This window comes from Gekko japonicus, unplaced genomic scaffold (assembly GCF_001447785.1).
Source record: "Gekko japonicus isolate JY-2015 unplaced genomic scaffold, Gekko_japonicus_V1.1 scaffold641, whole genome shotgun sequence".
In the NCBI taxonomy this organism is placed as follows: Eukaryota; Metazoa; Chordata; class Lepidosauria; order Squamata; family Gekkonidae; genus Gekko; species Gekko japonicus.
The window spans coordinates 567,309-572,468 of NW_015177027.1; the positions used below are offsets into that span (position 1 = coordinate 567,309).

A 5,160-nucleotide genomic window follows, 5' to 3' on the forward strand; every position below is an offset into this window, starting at 1 on the left:
GAGAAAATGGGCACTGGAAGGTGGACTCTATGGCATTATACTCTGTGAGGTCTCTCCTTTCCCCAAATCCTGCCCTCCCCAGGCTCCGCCCCCAAAATCTGAAGGAATTTCCCAACCTGCAGCAGGCAACCTCACAAATGCTTTCCGAAGGGTCCTGAGGAAGTACGAAAGAATCTACAAGTTCAGTTTGGTGTAGTGCTTAGGAGCACAGACTCTAATCCGGGAGAACCGGGTTTGATTCCCCAAGTCTCCACATGCAGCTGCTGGAGCGACCTTGGGTCAGTCACAAGTTCTCTCATGAGCAGTCCTCGAGAGAGGTCTCTCAGCCCCCACCTACCTCACAGGGTGTCTGTTGTTGGGAGGGGGAGGGAAAGGAGATTGTAAGCCGCTCTGAGAATCCTTGAGGTAGTGAAGGGCAGGGTATAAATTCAATCTCTTCTTCTTTTTCAATCTCTTCATCATCTAAATGACACTACATGTGTGTATAGGGTTGCCGGCTCCGGGTTGGGAAATGCGTGGAAATTTGGGGGGTGGAGCCTATGGAAGGTGGGGTTTGGGGGGAGGGATCTCAGCGGGGTGTAATGCCACAGACCCCACCCTCCAAAGCAGCCATTTTCCCCAGGGGGACTGATCTCAGTAGTCTGGAGATTAGCTGTAATTCCGGAAGGTCCTATGACACGGTTGATTTTAACGGTAGGGGGAAATTGCAGGAGAGCTTTGTACAATTCAGACAATGAGATGACTTCCTTGTTTTACTGTGCAACGGATTTTTTTAAAACAAAATTTATTCTTGTCAATAAGGTTGAGAAACACTATAAATTCAATCTCTTCTTCTTTTTCAATCTCTTCATCATCTAAATGACACTACATGTGTGTATAGGGTTGCCGGCTCCGGGTTGGGAAATGCGTGGAAATTTGGGGGGTGGAGCCTATGGAAGGTGGGGTTTGGGGGGAGGGATCTCAGCGGGGTGTAATGCCACAGACCCCACCCTCCAAAGCAGCCATTTTCCCCAGGGGGACTGATCTCAGTAGTCTGGAGATTAGCTGTAATTCCGGAAGGTCCTATGACACGGTTGATTTTAACGGTAGGGGGAAATTGCAGGAGAGCTTTGTACAATTCAGACAATGAGATGACTTCCTTGTTTTACTGTGCAACGGATTTTTTTAAAACAAAATTTATTCTTGTCAATAAGGTTGAGAAACACCTGGAGATTCTAGGGGCGGGGCTTGGGGAGGGCGGGGTTTGGGGAGGGAAGGGGCCTCGGCAGGGTGTAATGCCATAGAGTCCACCCTCCCTTCCAAAGCGGCCATTTTCGACAGGGAAACTGATCTCTGTCGTCTGGAGATTGGTTGGATTACCGGGAGATCTCCGGGCCCCACTTGGAGTTTGGCGGTCCTAACGGTAGACGTCTCTGTGCAGAGGGAGAATAGAGTGATACCTAAAAGGAAATCCTTCGTGTTCAGCCCCTCCAATCGCAATCTGCCCAAGTTCTAGCTGATTTGCCTGTGACTGGAATCTTGCTGCCCTCCTTTTGATATCTGTTGAAACCTTTGCTGAGGGGTCAGAAAGGGGACTTTTAACGCTGCAAGAGGAGAGCACAAAAATCCCCTTCCAAGACGACAACTTCCCTTAGGAAAGCTAAGGGCAACAATCAATTTATATCAAGTTATCCAAACTTCTGATAGCCACTACGCACTTCCTTTCTTTCCAGAATGAAGACTTTTCTGCATGAAAACTCTGCATGAATCACTACACAGGGTGTGCCTCCTTCGAGCCTTTAACTACAGGTTATGCGGAGTTCTGGAATTCTGTTATTTTTCTCCCCCCTCTCTGCATTTTTTAAACCAAAAGTTAGGCTGCAACCTGACTCAGTGATAGGTTGAGAGTGGCAGTGCGTGACTCGCACCCACACTCCTATTTCAATTCAAAATCAACCTCCTTGAACTGATTTTTCACCCACTGGTGGGGAGGGGGAGATGAAAAGACCCAGATTTTCTCCCTGGAAATGGTAGCTGCGAGCAGAAGGAGGATTCGTTCTGAGCAGGAAAGAGACCAGAAATCAAGGGGTTAAGTAGCCCTGACCTGGATGGCCCAGGCTAGCCCAGTCTTGTCAGATCTTGGAAGCTAAGCAGGGTCAGCCCTGGTTAGGACTTGGATGGGAAACCGTCAAGGAAGTCGAGGAAGGGTTGCTGTCCCCCTGATGGGGGTGGGGTTTCCCCCAGTTTTGGGGGGCCCAATCCACCGCTGGCCAACCCCCCAGTGGGGGGAGCCCTACCCCAAAAGAGGTCCGCCATGCCTGGTGTGATGATGCTACCCGGAAGTGACGTCATCACACTGGGACGCTCTAGCATTTGACTAAAAACTCTATGGTGACCATAGAGTTTTTAGCCAAATGCTAGAGCATTCCCTTCACAACATGCCCAGTGCGATGACATCACTTCCAAATGACATCATTGCGCCAGGTACATCAGGTACGGCGGGGCTCTTTGGTGTGGGGAGCAGGCTGGAGCCCCCTGCTGGCCAGAGGTAAGGACCTGGTAACCCTAAATCCAGGACTGCCACGTGAAGGCAAGCAATGGCAGACCACTTCTGAACCTCTTGCCTTGAAACCCCCACCAGGTCACCATAAATTGGCTGGGACTTGATGGCAATTTGCACCACTAAGTAGCCTCACCACAGGCTCTTCTTCCTGCACAGATACAGCCTGCTCTAAAGTTTTTTAAAGGGGGCAGATAAAGGAAACACAGGATTCTCTGCAGGGAGTAGCTTGGGCCTCAACCGGCGTTATATCTGCATTTGGAGTGACTGAATGAGCCAGTTACACTCAGAAGCAGAGAGGGGCAAAGAAGCAGATTGGGATGCAGCAATGCCAGAACAGGGAATCACGCAGAGACACACTGGGCAGTTCCCGTCTGTTGCGTGGAACCCGCAAGCGCCTTCATTGCTTCGATTCATTCATTAATCGAGCAGTTCTTTCACAGCACGCCCTTTGGGAATGAGTGGTTTACATAGCAGCCAGATGTCTCTGGCATTGTTCTCCAGCTTTCATGGCCCAAGGATAGACTTCGTCATCTACCTGACAACAAGAGCCACGGCATGGTCTGAGCCTCGCACACAGCTTCCCCACACTGTCTAGTGCCAACGTGTCCAGACAACATGCTTCGGGTGGTGCTAACATGAATTCCGAGAGTCCCTCTTTGAGAGCCAGTTCGGTGTAGTGGTTAGGAGCGTGGACTCTAACCTGGGAGAACCAGGTTTGATTCCCCACGTCTCCACATGTAGCCACTGGTCTGACCTTGGGTTAGTCACAAGTTCTCTCAGAGCTGTTCTCTCAGGAGCAGTTCTTGAGAGGGCTCTCTCAGCCCCTCCTACCTTGCAGGGTGTCTGTTGTGGGGAGGGGAAGGGAAAGGAGATTGTAAGCCGCTCTGAGCCTCCTACGGGTAGTGAAGGGCAGGGTATAAATCCAATCTCCTCTTCTTCTCTTCTCTTTACCCGTAGCCACTGTATTCTGTGTACGCAACCACATGAGCACACGAAACTGCCTTATACGGCGCCAGAGCTCTTGTCTATCAAGGCCAGTGTAGTCTACTCAGATGGGCAGCTGCTCTCCATCTTTAACATCCCCTGCTACCTGATCCTTTAAACTGGAAATGTGGAGGATTGAACCTGGGACCTTCTGCATGCCAAGCAGAGGCTCTGCCACTGAGCCACAGCCCATCTCTAACAAATGAACACATGAAATTGCCTTATAACTGGATCAGACCAGTAATCTAACATAGTATTGTCTACTCTGACTGGCAGCCATTGTTCAGATCTCCGGCAGAGGTCTTTCATATCACCTGCCCCCTAATCCTTTTGACTGGAAGTGCTGGGGGTTGGACCTGGGAACTTCTGCATGCAAGCCAGATGCCCCGCAAACCGCTACGGACCATCTCCAGTATCCCTAATCGGTCCCCGTTCTTGCCTCTTGAAGGATGCCTTGTTCAGTTATTGAGCACACGAAACTGCCTTATACGGCGCCAAGAGTCTATCAAGGTCAGTGTAGTCTACTCAGACGGGCAGCTGCTCTCGATCTTTAACATCCCCTGCTACCTGATCCTTTAAACTGGAAATGTGGAGGATTGAACCTGGGACCTTCTGCATGCCAAGCAGAGGCTCTGCCACTGAGCCACAGCCCATCTCTAACAAATGAACACATGAAATTGCCTTATAACTGGATCAGACCAGTAATCTATCATAGTATCGTCTACTCTGACTGGCAGCCATTGTTCAGGGTCTCAGGCAGAGGCCTTTCATATCACCTGCCCCCTAATCCTTTTGACTGGAGGTGCTGGGGATTGGACCTGGGAGCTTCTGCATTCGAGCCAGATGCCCCGCAAACCGCTATGGACCATCTCCAGTATCCCTAATCGGCCCCTGTTCTTGCCTCTTGAAGGATGCCTTGTTCAGGTTTTGTTAGCATGAGTTTGCCTCCCTCTTCAGGGTCCCTAGCAGGCCTGGAGCCAGGATTTTGTGGCTTGTGGGGCAATATTTTTTCCCCGGTGGGGCTGAAGTTCACAGGGCAGAATGAAAAGACAGAATTTTGAGGATCATGACTCAGCTCAGGGGTCATTTCCAGCAGGAGCGCACAGGAGCAGAGCTCCGACAGTAAAGAGCCCAGGGGGCAGGCACATGCAACAAGCCCCGCCCCCTGCTCCCAGCAGCCCCAGGCCACAAGGAGCAAGAAGCAGCCAGGTAAGTTGCAGAGCCCCCCCCCCCCAGATAACAATTCAAAACGGTCCAGTGGCACCTTTAAGGCCAAGGTTTATTTAGGTACAAGCTCTCTCTCCTCTGTGAGGCAGATCTGCACATTCCCTCCCCCCCATAGCTAGCAATCCAAAAGAGTCCAGTGGAGCCGGAGTGGTGGGGGTTGCCTTCTGACACACTTCCGATGATGTCAGGGGGTGTGGCATATGCAAATGAGTTATGCTAATGAGTTATGCTAATGATCTCCTGCACCTCTTTTTCTACCGAATGACCCCTGACTCAGCTACTCTTCACTCTCTCTCTCTCTGAGTCTTCTCAAGCTGTCTATTCTACATAAGTGTTCTTATGCTAGCAGTCACCCTTAGCCTATTAACCCTTTAGCCAAAAGAAAACTGTTACCAGGATACCTCTCT

The 5,160-nt window shown here is 50.6% G+C and overlaps 1 protein-coding gene across 1 annotated transcript in view; it reads left to right on the forward strand.

The window, feature by feature from the left end:
- The window catches only part of HAS1 (hyaluronan synthase 1), an 86,775-nt gene that overhangs the window by 600 nt on the left and 81,015 nt on the right, over positions 1-5,160 (forward strand). The window lies entirely within an intron of this gene.